Here is a 23,031-nt window from a genome sequence, read left to right as displayed (position 1 = left end):
GTTCAGAGACAAACGCCACACACATAAAGCCAACTGATGGTTCATAAATGTATGAAAGTAAGTGGAGAGATAATAGCTCTTTAAACAAAGGAAACTGAAATAATTTGATATCCAACTGAAAAATAATTAAGAACCCTCTACAACCCTTGCTACAGATTGACCTACATCAAGCATACATTTACACCATGTATCATATACAAGTAGGAACTCAAAATGGAGTGTGGACTTAAATACAAAGGCCATGACTATAAAATTTTGGGGGGAAAACTGAAAAAACAAAAAAACAAGAAACCAAACTTTTGTGCTCATGTGTTAACGAGATTTTCTTAGATAAAATAATAAAAGTTGATGTACAGAAGAAAAGAATTATAAATTGGACATTTTTTAGAATCCAAATGATTGTTCTTTAAAGGGCACTGTTGGCCGGGTGGTGATGGTGCACACCTTTAGTCCCAGCACTCGGAAGGCAGAGCCAGGGCGATCTCTGTGAGTTCAAGGCCAGCCTGGTCTAGAGAACAAGATCCAGGATAGGCTCCAAAACTACACAAAGAAACCCTGTCTCAAAAAACCAAAAACAAATTAAAGGGCACTGTTAATAAACATTAACAGGTATGTCTCAGACCAAGATGAAATATTTTAAAAGCAAGTATTTGAGAACTGACTTTTATCTAGGTTATATATGATATCTTAAACTCAGTATAAGGAAACCAAACAACTCAACTCTTGAAACTGGCACAGGATTTGAGTATGTTTTTTACCAAAGGAGACAAGTGAAGTGCAAATAAGCACTTGAAAGAATGGTTGATATCTTCATGCATTAAGAAAATGCAAATTATACCCACAATGAGATACTACCAACAAACCTATTGGAACATCAAAAGATAAAAATAAAAAAAAAATAACATATTGATGAAATGATGGGAAATAGGTAAGATGATTTTCATTTTACTGGAAGAAATGAAAAATGGTATTGCCACTGGTGGTGGTGGTGGTGTATACCTTTAATCCCGGTACTCTGGCCTATCTCTGAGTTTGAGGCCAGCCTGTTCTACAGAGCAAGTTCCAGGACAGTCAGGGATAAATAAGGAAACCCTGTCTTGAAAAAACAAACAAAAAAAAAAAAAAGAAAAGGAAAAATGGTACAGCCACCCATACCAGGAAGCATACACTTATCAAGAGACTCAGTCCCACTTTCAGGTAATTGCTCCAAAGAGATATAAACGTGTTGGTACACAATTTTCATGCACACTTAAGGACTCTACACACCCATTACAGCAATTTAATGAAATCACAGAAATCTATAAACAACCTAGAGGGCCCTCATCTTATGAATGGACAATCAGATATAATCATACAGTGAAATAATTTGTTTTAATGGTGAAAATTTTATTGCTAAAACAAAAATAAATAAAAAAAATTGAGTGTTGAACAAGCCAAGGGAAGGGGGGGAGGGGGAGCTACAGATGCATGTAACAACATGCACCACATGCATGGTGACAGGGGAAGACAAAAGCCATTTCTAATCCAAACAGTGTCTGAGACAAAGGACAGGAGGATGGTGAGGTCAGCTGATGACAAAGGACGGGAGCTGATTTGTAGGGATAATAGTAGTTCTTTATCCTGCTTGCTACGGTAATTATATCTTACATATTTATCCAGGCTCATGAAACTGTATGCTAAAAAGGGTGAATTATTATGCAAATTGCTTACTAAAATATAATGGTGCAAATTGTTTACCAACATGTAAATGTTTACTGTATGTCTTATTTATTTGTCTATTGCTATGACAAAACACCATGACCAAAGCAACTTATAAAATAAAGCATTTAATTGGGGGTGTATAGAGTCCATGCTGGTAGGCCAAAGCCATGGTAGGAGGACAGAGGGGTGACAATTTCCCCAGGTAGAATGCAGGAGTGGGGCTGAGAAGGTGTGGGTCTTTAGGAATCTCAAAGCCCAACCCCAGTGAAAGACCTTCTTCAACAAGGCTACACCTCCCAATCCTTCCCAAAGATTTCTACCAACTATTCAATCATAAGTGCCTACAGGGCCATTCTCATTCCACATTATATGTAAATTATTCCTTAAATTGGCTCTGATAAATCATGTCTACTTTTATCCTTGGCACTGTCCTGGAAAGAAATCATCTAGGTGAACTATTCAGTAGAAGTTACTAGATCTGTCCTCCCAGGCATGGGTAAGACTTAGGGAGTGGGTGGGAGCCTGTTAGATGTATAATACAGAATGATGTTAACACTGGCATGCAACATTTTTATATTACAAAGAGCTTCTAAAATGAGCTGGTAGGCATGGGAGTGTTGCATTTATTTAAAAGTTTCTGAATGCTTACTCATGATTCCTAAACTTATCTCATCGACCTATATTCATCTTCAGACTGGCACCAGACCATGCACAACTCTGAACAGTACTGACACAGACGATTTCCTGGAATGATGATGTAATATGTATTTTCAAAATTAAAAGTAAGCAATGATGAACACTAACATAATATATAATATAAAATATGGAATTTTTATTCAATTCATTTATTCCCTCAGCAGTGTTCCTGAGCCATAAGAGGGTATTAAATATGCCCAGCAGAATCCTGTCTTTATTTCATAAATGTATATATATATATATTTCATATATATAGTTATAGCATTTATAATTATAACTTATAATATGAGTTGTTATTTCTAAGTAGGTTTATTATATCTAAGTTTACTTCTCATGATATATTTTCTAGTTTATCTATTCAATACAAGTTTGGGGAAAGGGTCTTTGTTTTATAAACAGAGGGAAATATTTGGTTCCTCTTTATCTCAGAGGCTAAGCTTATCAAAGTCCTATTCTTCCATGTTGTGGCTCATGCCTGCAATTCCAGCTCCATGAAGGCTCACACATATAGATTGCCGTGAGTTCCAGGCTGGTCCCCACAGGGAATTCCAGGGAAGTCTAGACTAAAAGCTGAGACCATGCCTACAATCAGATATCCTTAGTTCCTGTCACATCAGTAGAGTTCCAGGGGGACCAAATTCTAGACTGCATGTCCTATAAAGTACTACTTATCTCTACCATGTATCTACCACATTTCTCTATGATAATAGGTACTAAAAAGAGTACAAAGATGTTGGTGGGTGGACACCTGGCCTCAAAGACCTCTGAGAACTTGGAGGTTTAAGGCAAGGAGGGAACAGAGTACCCCAAATGGCTCTATAGGAATAGGAGATTATAGGCGAATGACTAGGAGACTATAGGTGAATAATCACTGTTGGTGCCATTATGGAGATGATGTGGGACTATCATCAGAATATGGTCCAGCGGGAGCAAAAGCATCAGGTGGGGAACGAGAACTTCCCAGACCACTGTGGTAATAATGCACATATATAACTGAGGGGCTCTTTAGAGCTTGCCAATGACTCTGACTGTGGGGGTCAGGAATATAACATGGGAGGAAAAAAGGAAGCCAGGTTGCAAGGATGTGGCACAATGTGATTGGTAAAGGGAGGGGTGAGGCTGGTAAGACCATGGAGGAAGGGAGAGACCTAAATGGATGGAGAAGAAGTAAAATGGGCAGAAGCATGGCCAAGGTAGGGGTGGTGATAGCTTTGAAACCTCCTCCAGGAAAAGAAAGAAGTCATAGTATTGTATTGTCCATCTCCAACACAACACACAGGAGCTGGCCTGAGTTTGTCTGAAAGGAAATACTGCTGGCTGGAGGTTGAAGACAGGTGGGGTTAGGAGGGTCCTGGTTTGGGCTGTAACAAAAGCTCACTAACCTTTGCAGTTCGGGGTACCCTAAGGATCTCCTAAGCATTCATGGAGAGAAGAGAGGCCGAAATTGCCAACAACTTCATTAGACCAAATGAATGAGTAATTATATCATAATGACTTAATGGCCATTTGACACAAACTAAGAAGCAGAACTTGGAAGAACCCCTTTTCATTATATTCCTCATGGCTTGCAATTATTTACTAAGGGGACATGTCTACTTTTTGGGCCCAGCATAACATCCCAATCTGTCCCCTAATTGATGACAGGCAGTGACACCTGCATGTCTTGTTCCATGTGGATTTTCTACTCTCCTTTCTGTTTGTCCCCAAATCTACCAAAAACAAAAAACACAAAAACCTACTTTGCAAGACAAGTAATAGCATGATCTAGTACTGGCAGAATCTGTCCAATATTGCACATTGCTGTGCGGCCTTCAAACATTTAGCATCTCCCAGAGTATCTTGGGAGCCTTGGCATGCTGTTTGAGAATGGCGGGGTCACAGGATGAGAGGCAGAGATTGGACATGGGGCCCCTTAAGATGGAGAGGAGGTGTGTCTTTAAATGTCTGTGCCTTTTTCTGACGAATTAACATTGGCCATTAGGATCTAAAAGCCAGAAAGTTGGGTTGAGCAGGTTGCATACTGCATAGCTCTGTAAACTCAATAGCAAGTTTGGGATTACCAGTTCTAACCACCCTAGTTTACCTGTAGGGTGTGAATGTCCTCAACCAATTTGTCCCGTGATTCATTAACCAGGGGAAATTATTGAAGTGAACATTAGCTAAACATTGACCAAGGTCACTCTTTAACCTTCAGGGAAAAAGTGACCCTTGGCAGCCTGCATTCAGTCAACCTGTGCCACAGGCCCCAGAAATGCCAGCATTGCACTCCTGAAAAGACCTAGGATTTCTTGGCTCTGGGCCTAGGCAGGCCAAGGATGTGTCAGCAGCCAGTGAGAGGTAAAGTCTGAGGACAAAGCAAATTGGAAGGGGTAGTTTATAGCAAAGAAGGAATGTTGGGATATAATCATTGATGTTGAATGCAAAGAGAATAGGTGATTCTCTCTGTGTCCTGCCTCCACTTCATGACTCAGTCACAACAGTCAGATAATATCAAAGTTCTCAGCTCCAAGATGGCCCACCCTCTTCATGTTCCTTCAGCAAAAGGCATGCAGGGGAACTTGCCGAAATGCAGGGTTGTGATCAAAGGAGTGGATCTTCATGAAGGAGAAATAGGACCTAAGGTCATCCCAGAAGGCATGAAACTCTGGGTTCGATCCTCAGCATGCCATAAATTAGGCTTGACGATACATGCTGGTAATCCCAGAAGTTATGAGCTGGAGGCAGCAGGACTAGAAGTTCAAGTTCATCCTCTGCTGAGTAGTAAGTTCTTGGCCAGCTGGAGGTGCATGAGACCCTGTCTCACTGAAAGAAGTTTCTGCAAAACTTACTCTGCATGCAAAGATTGTGTATGCATTCGTAAACACATACACATGGAATGTTTCTTTCTTGAAACAGTATAAGGTTGGCATAAAGGTCTGGAATCTGGTGTGAGCATGGCCATGGTCTCCCTGATGAGCTAGGGAGATATCATACCTTGTTTATACCACATTCTGGAGGTTCCAGGTCTTCCTTTTGATAATGGAATGACTCCAGTCAGGAAGCTTTCCTTTCTAGACCCAACTAGCTCTACTTTCTCTTAATAAGGCACAACATGCTGGATTTACAGCCTGTCTAATTATGATGTTCTCCTTCTCTATCTCTTAACTTGGTTACACTTGCAAAAAACCTTATTTCAAATAAGTTCACATTCTGAGGTTCAAGGTGGACATGGAGATCACTTGTGTGTGACTAGTGTCTGGTTATTTTGGGTTGACACACAGAAGTGAAATGGGCAAAAGAGTAGTTACTCATACACGCAACACCAAATATCAAAGCACTAGCACCATTGTGGGGGAAGGGTAGGTCTTCATACACAGACGGGTACACAAGCAACTACAAGGACTTAGCTCAAAGACATAATGTAGACATTAGCTAGACTGTTATCTACTTAGAGTGAGAACAAACACGTCTTTGCCCCATTTTCCACATTGAAGGCTCAGCAAAGACTTGCTAAAGAGTGAGAGAAAAATGAGAGAGAATTGAGCAGATGCTAGATTCATTCAATGACCAACCATGGATTGTGAGTGACAGTAGATTTCCTGACAGGGATGGGGTATGAGGCTTGGCATTGCTGAATAAGAAAGATGGGTACATACAAGGGAAGGTTATCAGAACTAAAAAGGGCTTCTGACATGGACTCCATGGACTCCATCCCCTGGAGACTACATCAACCAAGGTGTAGTCTCTGAGGGGTAGAAGATAAGGAGCAGAAGAATGCCAGCCAACATCTACTTTGGGTCATTGCTGTCTACAAGGCAGGAAATGAATGCTCAAAACACACAATCCTATTTAATCCTCCCAGAACACCCCTATGAAGGAGGTACTATGATCAGTACTCCCCGAAGCCTTTGGGAGTATTAGTATAAGTAGATTACCCATGATCCTTAGCTAATAAGTGGCCATGACAGAACTTAATTGTGGATTTCCATCTCACCCAAGGCCATGATTCTTAACTTCCCTTTTCTCCTGCCTCGCTCATTTCTAAAAATTTAATTATAGCAAAATAAATAAAACACAAAATATACTATCTTGGCCATCACTGTAATTCTGTAGTTCAGTAGTACCAAGTGCATTTACACTGCTGTCCAACAACCTTCCCTCATCAGAATTCTTTTCTTCTTCCAAAATTGTAATGCTATACCTGTGAGCAAATCATCAGTTCCCCTCTCCTGCCACTTTGAGGCCGCCAGTCTGCTTTCTGTCTCTCTCATTTTGACTATTCTAGGTCCCTCTAGAAAGTGGATTCATAGCGTGTCTGTCATTCTGTGACTGCTTGGTTGCACATGGCACATCTTCAGGGTTCGACAACCTTAAAGCTTGTGTCAAAATGTCCTTTCCTTCAAACACTGAACGGTGTCCCAAGGAGTGTCCACACCATGCTTTAGTCATCTTCTCATCTACCAATGGACACTTGGATTGCTACCACCTTTCGACAACTGTGAAAATGTGGCTGTGAACTTGGTTGCATGGGAGTTCCCCTTTCTCCCCTGTTTTGACCAGTTTGGCATATCCAGAAGTGGAGTTTCTGTCTCATACCGTAACCCTATTTTAAATTTTTGTTTGACTTCTGCTGAGTTTTACCTTCCTGGTTCCAATTTCTCCACATCCTTTTTGCTTGTGTTACTCTGCTGCCCTTAAACCACATCACAATGACACGGATTGCTAAATAAACCATTCCTCCCCACACCGAACCTTTCCAAAGGGACCCGCTTCTCTTTTGCTGTCCCCGAAGCCAAGCAACATGGTGTTAGTGCTTAAGAAAACAAACAGATTCTCTAAACCAGGAAGGCATTCCAAGCCACCATGCCTGGGTCCTCACCTTGCCTAGGTCCTCAATGCCTGGATAGACCACCCCAAATCCTCTGATATCCCCCAATATCCATACAAAGTTATGAGAACACCCCCCAGGTGTCTCATGACCTCCCCCATCCGTGAGTACTCAGTTTATTTTCTGTTACCCACACCATTAGAGACTACACTGAGCCGCTGTGTCAATTGCTTCTTTGTCTGAAGGAAGGACATTTATCATTTGCTGTTCTAAATCTGAAAACATCATAACCAAGCCGTGGGCGTTGGCTCACATTACACTCTGTAATTTCAGTTAGCGAGTTAATGGGAAAGACGCATTAACATTCTGTTTGTGGTTTAAAATACATATTTACACAGTTTGACTTTTCATATCCCCAAACTTATAATTTATCCATCATTACATTCCCTATTCTCTACTCTTAAACATTAACTGCCCTCATTGAGGTGATGAAAGATGGGGAGGCAGGCAATGGTGGTTTTCAGAGTCACAAAGCCGAATGGCTCAAAGCGGAGTGGAGAACCCACATCCAGTGGTTGAGAAAGAAAGGGCTCGGGCTGGGAGTGCTGAGCTAATGGGTTCATGTGGAACTGTTGCCTCCAAACATAACAGACATGGGTGAGAGGGCGGGAACCTTGTGTTAACTCCACCATTCCATGCTTGGAACCAGAGCCACAACCGACTATGCGTGCCCGCAGTTCTGACACCCCACATGATGGAGCTACTAAGGATTCTAGGATTCTAAGAAACCCCCTACTTGATCTTCCTACTTGTTTGACTATAAAGTCTAAAAATCAACTCATTCTTTCTGTGTGTGTATCCTCACATGTGTGTTGGTTCACAAGTGAATGTAGAAGCCAGGGGATAATCTCAGATGCGTTCCTCTGGTACTGTTTAGCTTTGTTTTTTTATTCCATTTATTTATTTGATGCTGAGTCACTCATTGGCATGGAACTCACCAAGTAAGCTAGGCTGACAGGCCAACACCCCCTAGAGCTTGGATTACAGGCACACACCATCACGCCCATCACCTAAATTCTAGGGACTGAACTCATGTTCTAGTACTTGCAAGGCAAACATTTTGCCAACTGGTCCATCTATCCAGCACCTCTCCTCCACCTCCTTCTTACATTTCATTTCCTTGTCCTGTTTCCATATTTGATCGAGCAGTGTAAGAACTCCTGCACAGTAAAAAGAATACAGGCTGTGCAGTCAAACAGACCTGGGTTCGGATCCCAGCTCCACCACTCAGCAGCCATGGGGATGTGGGTAAAGTCTTGACGTTCTCAGTCTGCAACAGCATGTAGACAAATACCACTTAATGGTGATATTTTATATGTGCTTTAATAAATAAAGCTTGCCTGGAGATCTGAGGAAAAAGGTCAGCCATTAAAGTAAACAAAGAAGTCAGGCAGCGGTAGCACAGGCCCTTAATCCTATCACTTAGCAGGCAGGATCTCTGTGTGTTCAAGGCCACACTGGAAACAGAGCCAGGTGTGGTGGCACACGCCTTAATTCCAACACTAGTTAACCAAAGAGGTCTGGAGGTCTGTACAGACAGACAGGAAGTGACAGAGCTGTGTAGGAAGAGGAAGTGATGGACAGAGAGCAAATCAGATGGCAGGACAGCAAGGCATATGTATGTGGGTAGACAGGAAGTAACTCACATTTGGAAGCTTCAGAGTTGGTGAGGTAAGGGTGGCTGGTGGCTTTCCCTTTTTCCCTGATCTCTCTAAGACTTTCACCCCTATATTTGGCTCTGCGTTTTTTACTTAACAGGACCGTTTAGAAATTCATCTACAACCACTCTCTGAGTGTCAGTGCATAGCACTCATTCTGTCTCATAAGATTCCCCTATGATTCTGTAAAAAGCACGGCACAGGAAGTAGCTTTTCGCCTACTGCCTCTGTGTCTTGCTTATTGATATCTGAGGAATAGACACTAAACATGTGAGACATGTTGAATCACTCATGGGGCAAGGAGAAGGAGTGTACTCTGCACCTTCGTAGAGAAGAACTGGGCAGGCTGTTGTCCAGAAAGAGAAGTAAAGATGGAGAATGGATCTCCCCGGAATCCACAGACTCACAAACAGGAAATAGCTGAGCATCAGGTCCTAGAATGTGGGAAGAAAGAAGAGATTCTTGATGTTTAGGTGAAGGAATGTATTTTAAGATGATGGAAGAATTATTTTTTGACTTTGAAATGACCAATATATCCCGGGAAGGTTTACATAAGCTTACCAATAATAGATCCACAAGGCACCAACTGATCATCTACAAAATAAGTAATTAAGAAGCAAAGCGTATGCCTAGTAGATACACACACACACACACACACACACACACACACACACACACACACACACACACCGTGCTCATGCGTACCTTTTGAGGACCTGTGCCTCCCCTGCCTGGCTTTCCATTCAGTTATTGTGTTTTGGCTTCTAACTCCTATGACTTTTCCTGGGGGTCGTACTGCTTATTAAACGCCTACCCTCAAATCTCAAGATACAGTTCTGCCAAAGAGCAGACAAATTCTAATGGAGTCCCTCCTGAATTCAAGGTACGAAGCTCTTCAAAGAGCAGACAGCTCCTTTAGGGAGAGTATGTTCCTTGCTCAGGTTCCCACAGCCACCAACCACTTCCTCTTCCAGAGACAGAAGATGGAGAAGGAAGGGGGAGAATAACATGTCCTGTCCCTTCTGTGACAACTCTACTGTCACCCAGGCCCTGCTACAGTACAGCAGTCATGGATCTTTCCTTTCTCCACCAAGCTTGGGAACCACTCTGTGTCAGTTCTGCTGGTCAAAGAGTTCTTGATAGATTCTCAAGTGTGAAGGGAACCAAAGGTGGTATCATTGAGTGGGAGAACAATGCCAGTCAGTGACTTTATCTTTCCTTTGAGACCTCGGAGCCAATGGGTTCTGTTTTCTGGCCTGCAAAGTAGGGCCACAGGCCCTGATGCCCACATAAAACCTTTCAAATAGCAAACCTGAATCTTCTGCCAATCCCTGTCATTTCTTTGCTCTATAGACTCCAAGTCTCCACTTCTCTCTACAGCAGCTGTGAGAGACCCAAACACTGACCTAAGATGACTCTGTGTGACTGAACTTTGTAGGGCATCTGGGAATTGTGTGACACTCAGTCACCAGCCTAGAGTACAGGAGGCAAGAGCCTCTTTCCATCAGAGACCAGGAAGATAATACATAAGATGTCAGCATCTCGAGAAACCTCAGAGACAATGCAGTAAGTACCCTCTATGTAGATGACCCAAAGGTCACAAAGCAAAGATACACAGAAAACCTGATCAGCAGCCTCAGGCCTACAAGCACAATGTGAGACAGACAGACATCTTTGCTCTGAACAGCTTCCCTGGAAGAGACCTCTGGAACCCAAGCCTGCCTAAGCCCTTGCCTGAACTATCACCCCTATGTAATTCCTCCACCTGACACTGGGGTGCACTGGCATGCCATCTCACCCCCGCCCCCAGGCAGATCTGCATGTCCACCAATGCTAGGGATGATTTACATAGTCTGCGTGAGGATTTTCCAAGAAAACACTCCACATAATTGGCCTTTGGTGGAGCTCCCCAGCCATGATTTATTTGTCTGGGACAAGCCAAGGAACGTCTCTCTCCACCTCTGCAAAGCCTCCAGTCCCTGGCCTCAAAGTTCAGCAAGTTTCTGGCCAGAGAATGTTCTTCCTCTTCTCCCACTCAGCCTTTTTTTTGCCCCCTGTGCCTTGCAATCTCATTTGCTAAATATATACTAAGATGCCCTGTACACCGTGGTCTGCAGTTCCAGAATGTGCCTGGCTTCCTTTGGCTGGGAGGGACACTCCTAAATCACTCTGCTGGCAGCTGCCACCCATTTATATCCATGACCTAAGAGGACTGAAAGGGCAAGTTCTTCCACAGAGATGCCTTTCCACCTCGGCCCCGGGATGCTAGAAGGGCACGGGCCTGTCTTCTCTCTTCTACTACCGACAAACATACATGGCCACGCAGGAGGAAGAGAAGGTACTCAAATGCTCAGAAATGTTCAAGGAGTAACTTTCAACTTGGTCACTTGTTTGTAATTGGCCTGCGACCATGGCCTAAGCTAAACAACTCCAAATGCAAGCCCTGACAGTGCAATGGGGGCCATTTTGACCAGAGGACATCAGAACTTGTAGAAGAAACAGGCTGAGAAATTCCTCTGCCTTGCAAATAGCTTTTGATTTTTACCAGCCCCCTTAACAGAGCCACTCCCAAGAAGCCCATGAAGGGTTTCCTGAAAGATGAGGCAGCCTCTGAGAGGAAAGTTAGAATGGGTGAGCCAAAGAAAGTCCCCTTTACAAAAGTTTGGAGGGCTGCCTATTAAACCTCACCTTCCTGGCAGACCCCTCCTGCAAAGGAGCACTCTGAACTAGAAAAGGACATGGCAAGAAAATATGATTTCAAAAACATCAAGGACAACCTCCTCACACACACACACACACACACACGCACACGCTCACACGCACATAGCCAACCATCCCTGTAGTTCCTAGCAATGGTAGTTGTAGGCAAGATAGCAAACCTCTCTTTAAGAACATGGGGTACCAGGAGGGCTTAAGGAACAGAAACAATTGTCACCCCTACAGGCTAGGAATCATGAAGCAGAGAAGTGACCCCCAATTCCAACCCAGCCCCAGTAAGACCATTCTTCAGAAAGGAGTGGGACAAGCAGACTTGATCTTGGCTGGCGAATGAGGCTTTCTCCTTCCAGCTGCTCCAGGGGACTGCAGGAAAACACAGCTCGAGATTGCATTACCAATTTCTGTTGGCCTAACACAATGAAACCCCATATCTAATTTGTTGTCCACTGTCCCTCAGGTCCCCTTCAGCATTTACTGCTTTCCAAATATCTTCCTCCATTGAATATCTGTGTTTCAGATTATTCGTCCCCAGATGTATTGGGATGCATTTACTGCAGCTGACTCTCATCTAGTGATTTCCTGTCCATATGCCTGACAGCTCCAGGTCCCTTTATGTCACATCTCTGTCATTGGTAGGGTTTATAATACCTCTCCATTTAGGGCAATATACAGATTTAATTAGCATATTCTTTACAACCTTTTCTAGGTTATTAACAAGGATACAGAACACAATGGATACAACAATCCCAGTGGCACCCTGTGGCCTCGGCGAGGCTGCAGTGAAGAAGTCCATTCAGTGCACGGAAAGGGCTTTGGATAAATTCCCTTCATGATGAAACAGGCTAAAGGATCCTTGGTCCAGTGTAATGAAACAACATTGAGCCAAGACCCACGTAAAGTAGATTCCAGTCCCAGCTCTGCTAGTAATAAACTCTGTGACCTTGACAAAGACACGTCTACGTTTGTTTAGTTAGGAGTGGAAGTCTCATAAAAGATGTGAGGAAGATACTAACTACTCAGATACTGACAAGGAGCGCTTTTTACTAAGTTGGTATTATGCGCCAGTCAGTATCTTGTAGATATTTCCAATCTTCACCCTAAAGCTGCAAGGTTAAACTCAGCTTACGTTTTGTTGAGAAGAAAACCAAACTGAAAGACTCAAAGGACTTGCCAAAGGTCACAATGATTTTTTTCTTTAAGTTCCTTTTAGCCAATGAGATGGCTGAGCAGGGAAAAGCAGTTGCTGCGATGACTAAGAATCTGAGTTGAGTTCCTAGAACCCAAGTGGACAAGCCATCTGTGGTGATATCAGGTGACACATATCTGTAGTCTCAGACCTCTGCAGTGAGATGGGAGGTGGAGACATGAGAATCACCCAGAAGCTCATGAACCACCTAGCCTGGCATACCCAGCCTGGCAAAACCAAGGAAAAAGACCATCTTGAAGGAGAGAACTGACTTCGGAAAGCTGTTCTCTGGCCTTCACCAGCATCATGTGGCATGAACACACACGTATGCACCCCCCCACACACACATACGCACACACACACACACACACACACACACACACACACACACACACAAATAAAAAGGGCCAATAAAACGGCTTAGTGGGTGAAGGGCCCTGCCTCCAAGCCTGATGACCTGAATTGCATTCCCAAGAGCCACATGGCATAAATAACAAGTAAATAAATAAATGTAATAAAAACTTAAAACAAGTGTCTCGAATGTAATCTTTGCCACTGAGGAGTTCAGGACTCACAGTTCTAGAAAGGACTGGCCATGCCATGCTCTGCAAGGTCACCCAGGGAAGAACCATGGTGGGTAAGAAGGGAGAAGGAGGCAGAGCCTTTGCTGTGGCTTTTGCAGGAATCAATAAAAAATGTAAGGTAATGTAAATAGGCCTGGGATGGAACTGCTTGAATCATTTCAGTGGGCTTTGGGGTATAGGGGTACCCCTGGGAGGATTGGTATGGAGGAATATGTTTCCTGGAGCTAGATGGCCTCTGCATTGGTTAGCCCATGTCTTCAAGGCACATTCCTGGGTGACTCATTTGCAATATCCTAGAATTGCCTAGCTCTGGGAAGGACAGCCTTTCCCTGATCAACGAAGTCCCAGATGCCAGAATATCAGAAATAAAGAAAACATAATCAATACAATCCAGCCTGTGACGCCATGAGTCCACCAGAACCTCACTATGAATGGCTGCACTGTACTCCAAGGCATCTACCCCTCCAGTCTCCCAGTGTTTTCTTCTACTCAAGGTGGCCTTCAGCTTTCCAGTACTACAAATAATACTTTAATGAAAACCCTCATACACACCTCCTCACGGACCTATGTAAGAATTTCATTGGGCTATATATCTTGGAGTGGAATTGCTGGGTCAGGGGGTATGAGTATATTAATTCAACTCAGTGAAGCCAGCCTGCACTCCGGAATTGCTGTTTCATCCAGCCAAGCATGGGGGCCCCCCACAACATCTATAATGCTTGCCATGGTCCACTTTTGTAATTATTCCAGTCTGGTAAGCACAAAGTCATCATTTATTCTCATACCAATTTACATTTCTCTGATTTCTACAAAATTTGATCTCATTTATTTTTTGTTCCCTGTAACCTCCTAACACATGCTTGCCAAATCAATTCTAGGTAAGCAATAAACACCTAATGGGAAATGCCGGAATAGGTTTTCTTTGAGACATGGTGATGCACTAGCTACCTCCCTCTTGCCTGTCCCACCCTAAGTTCATGGGCAAGGCACTAATGAGAGTAGGCATACATCCTTAATCTCTTGCTCTGATGGCTGAGGCCGAAACTGGTACAACTATTTAGAAGATAAGAAGTGACGTATGGTACATTACATTATATAACATGTATGCACATGCACACATAAACATGCAAACACAAATGCGCTTATCTGGTAGTCATATATGTATTTATACCTACATATTGCAATACAGGTATGTTTCTGCAGACATTGATTCCCCTTCAAATAAACCACAAACCTAATTCTAAGGTGTGCATAGTCCTTCTGTCAAATCTAAAACATCAGAATAACCCTTGGAGAGATGAGCTGTCATTGGTCCCACCTTAGGCCATTGGTGAGATTAAAAAGAAAGTGAAAATCTAAAACTAATAAAAATATGTCTTCTGTAATGCATGATTCATGGTTATCTGACCTTATATGAACACATACAACACACAGGCAATCAGCTGATGATACTTTCACTTGAAGGGGCACAAGGAGTGAGAAGGAGGGGGCAGAGAGGGTTAAGTGTGAATACTATGAATCAAAGACACATGCAAAATTCTGGTTCTGGTGCTGACCACTGGGAAGCCTAGGAGTATTATCAGGATCATGCCAGACATTCATCTCTCAGCTTTCTATTTCTCTTTCTCTTACAGATAAGGAAGATCTTACTAGAACCAGGAAAAGTGAACGGGCTGCTCCAAACACACTTCCCACCAGGGATACTCAGATGGAGGTACTATGGGATGAAGACCCACTCCACTCAAAGAGGGAAAATACTGGCCTGTTCATTTAAAATGTGAGCAAACTCTGATATGCCACAGGCCTCTTGAAGGGGCATTTGCTTTCCAGAGCACAGCTATTCTCTGTTCTGACTCATGTAGATGGGACAAATGGTGCCCTGGGCACACTCATCCACACATCAGCCTGAAATTGCCAGTAAATCACAACTGCAGTAGCTAATAACAGCCATAAAGCCTTTTGAGTTTTACAAGGTGTTTATAATGGGTAACTCACTATGATTTAGATGAAAAACATGAGTCAGCTCCTGAGACAAAGCTGATATGGGGACACTGGCCTTGTGGTATGACCTCTAGCAAGCATCCAAATAAATCGCAGAGTCTCCCTTTGGCCCAAGGCTGGCCATTGTCTTGTACATATATTTTCAGAAGCTCAGCTGTGGGAGAATAAGCCCTGGAGAATGGGGGTCTTCCCTGCTGAAAGGCCACAAGGAGAAAAGCAATGCTCTCAGGGAAACCCACTAATGGGAAAGAAGAGAAATGTTAAGTTTAGTGTAGAAGCAGCTCCTAAGCCTGGCTCATGGTCAAGACAGTAGATCAGAAGCCTTCCCAGACCTCCAGTTGAGAAAAAAAATTATATATATATATATATATATATAGTCTGTTGTTGAGAGAAAAAATATATATATATGTCTGTTGTAAACTGTATTGTGTTTTTTTAGTATGTAGTATATATATGTGTGTGTATATATACAAATACATATGTATACATACACACACACACACACACACACACACATATATATATATATATATATATATATATATATATATGTATGTTACAGTTTATAACAGACTAAATGAAGAGAATTATAGAAGCCCCAACTTTGGGAAGAGGATCCTAGAAAACAAGATCTGATTAGGAGCTTGAAGGATTGACAAGGGGAGAGGATACTGAGTGTGTTTCCTAGAAATGGAAAGAGTGGGTGAAGACATTGGGTAGCAATGACTATGGCATGTGCAGGAACAGAAAAAGGAGGAAGGACTTGAGAGACATAATGGCTTAGATAAACCAGAGACAACACTGGAGACACTGTGGAAAGAAAGTGGGGAGACAGGAAGAAAAACTCAAAGTTGGCATCCGCTGATCACGGGAACCCTAGACAGAAGAGTCTGTGCTGTGAAATTCATGCTAGTCCTCCCAGGTGAGGATAAACACAACTGAAATACATCAGCAAGACAAAGGCCTTTTCCCTCAGTAATAAAAGGAGACTCAAGTGACTTTTCTACACACACACACACACACACACACACACACACACACACACACACACACAAACTCCACCCTCTATTATAACCAAACGATTGAGCTGAGTTCCGGTTTGGCCTCCTATATTTCAATACACTGGATTATATTTTCTCCCTTTGCTCATTATCTTCCTTTCTTCTCCTGGTTCTCGAGAAACTTTCTGACTTAGGTATTTTTGGTGTGTGTGAGGGAAGGATATTTTTATTTTTATTTTATTTTTTTAAATTTCTTTTTGGTCTTTCAAGACAGGGTTTCTCTGTGTAACAGCTCTGGCTGTCCTAGAACACACTTTGTAGACCAGGCTGGCCTCCTTGAACTCACAGAGATCCCCTTCTACCTCTGTCTCTGAGTGCTTGGATTATTGGTGTGTGCCACCACTGCCAGCCTTGACTTAGATATTTTATTATAAAGATTTTCTTTTTCTTATCATGTGTTAGTTTTAATAAATGGCTGTGATAAAATACCTGCGATAAAACAGCTGGAAGAAAAAAAGTTTTAGTTTTGCTCAAGGTTTTAGAGCCTTCAGTCCATGGTTGTTTGCCCTCATCCCTGTGGGTTGAACAGAGCATCATGGGAGAGAAGTGTAGCAGAGCAGAATGGCTCTTGTCATGGTGGCTGGGAAACAGAGGGAAAAGACAAAAGAAGGGCCTAGAACAAGGAACAGACTCAAATAACAACCCCTCCCCATGATCCACTTCATCCAATCAGGCCCCACTGTCCATAGTCTCCACCAACTTCCAATTGTCTATTAATTATAAGTCTATCAAATGGTTTAGTCCATTGGTTAAGGCAAAAGTTTCCATGATTCAATCACCGAGAAATTTATACCAAACCTTCAATACAGAGGCCTTTTAGGGGACACTCCTAATTGAAATCACAGAAATGGGATAGTTCACTCTTACAAGCCATGTATTATTCAGGGTCTCTAGAGGAACAGAACTTATAGAATTTATATATAAAGGAAATTTATTAGAATGTGACCCAGCCAATCCAACAATGGCTGTCTACCGATGGGAGGTATCCAAGAATCCAGTATCTACAATCCATGAGGGTAGATGTCTCAGCTAGTCTTCAGTATATACCTGTTATGGAATATTAATTTAAGATGTGTTACATTCATTTATACTGTGGACTATTTGTTTAATGGTGCAAAGATGTGTTGCATTTTATGTTGTATTTGTTTAACTCTGTAAAGCTGTGTTACTTTGCCTGCCTGAAACACCTGATTGGTCTAATAAAGAGCTGAACAGTCAATAGCTGGGTAAGAGAGAGAAATAGGTGGGGCTGGCAGGCAGAAAGAATAAATAGGAGGAGAAATCTAGGGAAGCGGGAGAGGAGTGAGAAAAAAGAAAGAGAGGAGGATGGCAGAGGTCAGCTACCCAGCCACACAGCCAGCCACAGAGTAAGAAGGAAAGGAATACATATAGAACAAAGAAAGGTTTAAAGCTCAGGGTCAAAACATAGTTAAAGAGAAAGAGGATAATTTAAGTTATAAAAGCTGGCTAGAAATAAGCCAAGCTAAGGCAGGCATTGATAAGTAAGAATGGATGAATGGATGGGTGGGTGGGTGGATGTATGTATGGATGTATGTATGTATGGATGGATGGATGGATGGATGGGTGGATAATGTACTGGACTGATAGAAAAAAATAGAAGGGTGGATGAATGATAGATGGATGGGTTTGTGGATAGATGGGTGGGTGAATAAGAAGGCCTAAAACACTGATGTTTATGATTTTAGAAATGAAAAATGAGTTAAAAACAAGACCTCCCCCCAAAGGAGGCACTTACTTAAGACTCCTTTGAACATTTTGGGAGAATGAGGAGAGAAAACGAGAATGCTATGTGTTAACACTCTTACATTCTAGACAGATTCCTTGAATCATCGAATGCTGTCTTCAACCTTCTAGTGAATTACAGTTTCTATGTGTTTCATGAGCTGATGTTGTCTGGTGCTGCCATTCCATTATGTATGTTCTTGTTTAAATAGCCACTGAAGAGTTGGGATTGGAATGAGTAATAGAAAAAATGAGGACAACTTCCATTCACTTGAACCAAGATTCCAAAATTGTGAAAAATCCAAGCCCTTTATCTTTAATAGCTTGGTACACAGATCCTGGGTTTGGAATATTACATTTTCAGACCTGGCTTTGAAACGCTCTCAATCTTGAGGGTCCAGTCATATTTCTTTCCACCTTGCTCTGTGGGTGACAGTGTTATTGATGCTTGACAAACTAAGAAGTACCCCCTTTCCTGAAAACTGGAAGATCTTAAGAAGCTCCTTTTATCCTCAAAAATCCAAAGTCTCTTTCTTTTTAAAGATTCCAGAAGAATTTTTCCTAAGTTTGAAATCTAAATGATAAGATCATAAATAAATGACAACCTCCCAGTAAAGACTGGGAGACCATGACCTTGAATATTCTACTGCCTTCTGTACGGCATGAGCTGGTTCCAAATAGAGAAGGAATCTGTCTCAGTTCATTTTTTAAATATGATTTTTTTCCTTCCAGTGGTCATGGATAGCATAAATTGCTATTAGCCATGACAAAGACAGATAACCCACCCTCTGGGAGAGGGAGAGTAGAAAATCTGAACTCACTGTCATTTCCTTATGGCTTAAAGACCTTCTCCTGTCTGTGGTTCATCTCAAAAGTTCACCCTGCTACAAAGCTTGTTTTGAATAAAAGTGACATAAAATATCTTTTTCCTCCTCTTCTGGAGAAGCTTCTGGTTGCCATGGGCTCCTGAAAGGGGGGTGGAGTCAGGATCTGAAATTCAAGAATGGTCAACAGAACCAGTACGTGACAATGGTCCTTTCTACTCCTCCCATCCCCCTCAACCTATGCTTTGGGGTCACTGGGGTACATGAAACACCTTTCTGCAGTATTTAAAACCAAGCTCTAGTGGTTTGAAAATGGGAGCTGAAGCAATCTGAACACATGAGGGTACGCATTATTTCAAGGGCATTGTCAGTGTCTCCCATGAGTACAAAAGAATTCTGGGTGACCTGGAGCATAAAGAAGAGTATGCTGGCTCCCAGACTAGGCAAACCAACACAGTCTCCATTGGGCAGGTTCAGGAACATTTGGAGGCAATGCATCCAATCCTGATGCAGATACATCTATTTGTTTGGAAAACATCATCAGCTCCAAAATGTGTCCTCCATTCTTTTAGCAGAACCCTGAGGATCTGATAGTATAGTGTTCCTGAAAATGCTTACCAAAGTTGGTATTTTTTCCTTCTTCACATGCAGGACTCACAGGATGATGGTTTTAAAAAGTAAACTCCTTAGCGGTACAGAAACATTTTAGTTTTATGAGGTCCCAATTGTTGATTATTGGCCTTAATTCCATTACAGATGAAGGCCTGTTCAGATAGTCCTTTCCCACATCTATATGTTGTAGGAAACTGCCTGTTTCCTTCTAGCAGTTTTAGTGTTTCAGATTTGGCATTGAGGTATTGATCCACATGGATCTAATTTTTGTGCAGGGTGATCGATGTGGATCTAACTTCTAATTTCTGAGTGTGTACATCCTGTTTCCCAGAACCATTTGCTGAAGATGCTGTCTTCTCTCCTGTGTGTATTTGTCCTCCTGGTCAACTATCAGATGGCTTTGGTTATGAATAGTCATGTTTGGTCTTCTATTCTATTCCATTGTGTCTGTTTTTGTGCCAGTGCCATATTGCTTTGATTACTGTAGCTCTATAATATATCTTGAAGTTTGGAATTGTAATCCCTCCAGTATTCTTTTTGCTCAAGATTGCTTTGGTTCTCCAGGGTCTTTTCTGGTTATATATAAATTTTAGGAATGTTGTGGGTGTTTTGATAGGGTTTGCATTGAATCTATAAAGTGCTTTTGGTAGCCTGGTTATTTTCACAATATTAATTCTACCAATCCATGAACACAGTATATCTTCTTTCCATTTTCTAGGGCCTTTCTCAGTCTTTAGAAATTTGAAGCTATCACGGTTTAGGTCTTTCACCTCCTTGCTTAGATTTATTCCAAGCTTCTGTATTGTCTTTGATGCTATTGTAAATTAGAGTGTGTCCATGATCTCTTTGTGCCTGCCTTTTTGGTGAAGTTGTCAATTATTTCTAGAAGTTTTCTGGTGCAACTTTTGGGATCTTTTATGTATGATATCCTATCATCTGCAGACAGGGATAACTTCATGTCTTCTTTTCCTATTTGTATCCCTTTAATTTTTTTTCTGCCTTATTCCCCCAGTTAGTCTTCCAACACTATGTCAACAGTGAGTGGTGATCATGAGCACAGGGATCTCATTCCTGACTGTAATGCCATTGTGCGAGCTTTTCACCACTTAGGATTTTGTTAGTCATGGGTTTGTCACTCTTCACAGAAACAGAAAATAATCCTAGAATACATGTGACAACAGAAAAGACTCCAGAGAGCCAAAGCAATCTTGAGCAGAAAGAAGAATCCTGGTGGGATTGCCATCCCAGAAGTCCTACAGAAAAAAAGATTTCCAGAGTGTGAAACCAGGTTGCAAAACCCCAAAACCTGTGTCTTTGGGCACATCACCATGGCATTTCCTACACAGTCCCCAGGGAAAAGCTCCTCAGATACTGCTGGGAGACTCAGAGCTGATCCTGATGTTGGGTGAAGGTCTATGCAGAAGCCAGACCTCAAAGCCATGAGTGGATTCTCAGAGCTCATGAAGCCCACAGCTTTTGCCCATGTAAAACTGAGGCCTGAAGGACTCACCCATGATTCCCAGTAAGGTGGCTGCTGGAGTCCTGAGTACTCAGTGGGGCAGAGTTCACCAAGCATGTTCACATTTGCTTTGAGAGACTCGGGGGAGTTGGTACATCTGTGTGCTAGCACCAACACAGCAAAACACCATAGATTAGATGATTCACTAACACAAGTTTATTTTCTCATCTCTCCAGAGCTACATGTTCAAGACCTAGGTGTTACTCTCCGTTTCTCTCAATGGTTGGCCCTCGGTGCCTGGTAAGACCCTAGTGTCACTGTGTGTGCCTTAATCTCCCTTCATGTAAGGACACAGGATGGGCTGGGTTAGTATCACCTTGCAGCCTCTTTTGAATTCCATCCTTTCTCTAAAGGTCCCATAGCTAAACACAGTCCCATCCTGAGGGCCCCAGAGTACGAGCATCAGCATTGAAGTTTGGGGAGAATCAAGATTAAAACTCCTATGGGTCACATTTTCCAGTCTCACTTCCTTCGTCAGTTAAGAATGCTTATATCCCTAAATTCTGGACCACAGGAGACAGGCAGAAGTGAAACATGCCATTTTAAGACAAGGCCAGTGAATAAATCTCACACAATCCTCCATGCTCTCGATCTTGTTCTACCAACAAGCTGAGTACAGTAAAGGACTCCACAGAACAAGAAAAATGTATGATCACTATGTGGAAAGAGCCTGGAGCCCCGATTGATCAGACACAGCCCCCATTCTCCACCTAGGAATTTTCAGTGGACCACACTGCCAAGACCTGGGGAACATTGTTTTTAGTAGATAAAGTTTCCTGACTAATACACTCAACTTACCAACTAATAATCTCTCCAGCACACATCAATGGTCATCAAATTTTAGACTAATATCAGCTCCCCAATGAGTGATCCAGGTGGGCTGTGGTAAAAAGAGAAAACACATTTTCCCTTCTTGGGGTACCAGGCATCTTAGCATGTACAGCCTCCTGGAACCCTCTCTGACTTACAGACTCCTAAGGGGCCCTCCAGCCCCCTTTCCCTACAAAGGCTGGTAACTGGGAGGAGAAAGGAAGGTGGAGATAATAATGATCCCTTTCTTATTTAAACAGGCCACTTTTCTTCCAAATAATGCATTTTTTTGTCAGCTCAAATATCCCCCTTTGATAGAAACCTGAAAATAATTAGCCCTAATAGGGCTGCTGTGAACAGCAGCGCACACGGAGGAGGTAGCTCTTAATGGAGCTTTCCACTCCCAACCAAGTCACCTTCTTGGCCCCCCTCCCTGCCAAAAGAAATGTAACAAGGAAAAGATTATAGGTTCAGAACCACTCGGGGAGAAATATATATTTGGAATAAATGCATGAAATCCTTTAAAAACAGCGCACGATGAAGACTTTGTGTTTAGTTTGATTTGCTTTCCAAATCACACAGGCTGCACAGTTGCAAACAGTGTTTAAACAAGTCCAACCCCTGAGAAGTGTGGAGAGATTTAAGGGAAATAAAAGCAAGATCAGCCAGCCTGTAATCTTCTTTTCTCTTTTTTCCTCCCCAAAGCTGCATTAAATTGCCTATTGAGAACAATAACATATTTGTGCTTTTATAGGTAGAATGATTGGTATTATGCAAAGATTTGGCTAACAGTCTGAAGGCACATTCACACTGATCAGGACTTCATGCTGTTAATAATTTTCGGGATGCTCAGGGGAACCCATAATTCCCTTGGACTGCAACTTAGCAGGTCAATGTGTGCTTTGTAGGCGCACCTACCCGAGTCTAAGCCATTGTTGTGGAGCCATACAGACCAATGAGGCTCTAGAAAACCCATTCCAAAGGGGGTCTTGAAGTATTAAATGTAACTCAAGACCCACTTCTTTCAAGCCTGGTTGGATGCAGTGTCTCA

At 42.4% G+C, this 23,031-nt stretch overlaps 1 protein-coding gene across 1 annotated transcript in view; it reads right to left on the bottom strand.

Moving 5' to 3' along the window:
• Lrmda (leucine rich melanocyte differentiation associated) overlaps positions 1-23,031 on the bottom strand; it is a 1,029,801-nt gene that overhangs the window by 384,433 nt on the left and 622,337 nt on the right. The gene's annotated exons all lie outside the window — the stretch shown is intronic.

The sequence above is a fragment of the Peromyscus californicus genome, unplaced genomic scaffold (genome assembly GCF_007827085.1).
Source record: "Peromyscus californicus insignis strain IS unplaced genomic scaffold, ASM782708v3 Scaffold_12__1_contigs__length_115047231, whole genome shotgun sequence".
Lineage (NCBI taxonomy): Eukaryota > Metazoa > Chordata > Mammalia > Rodentia > Cricetidae > Peromyscus > Peromyscus californicus.
Note: the sequence above shows the minus strand (reverse complement) of the source record. Positions and strands in the feature narration are given on the sequence as shown.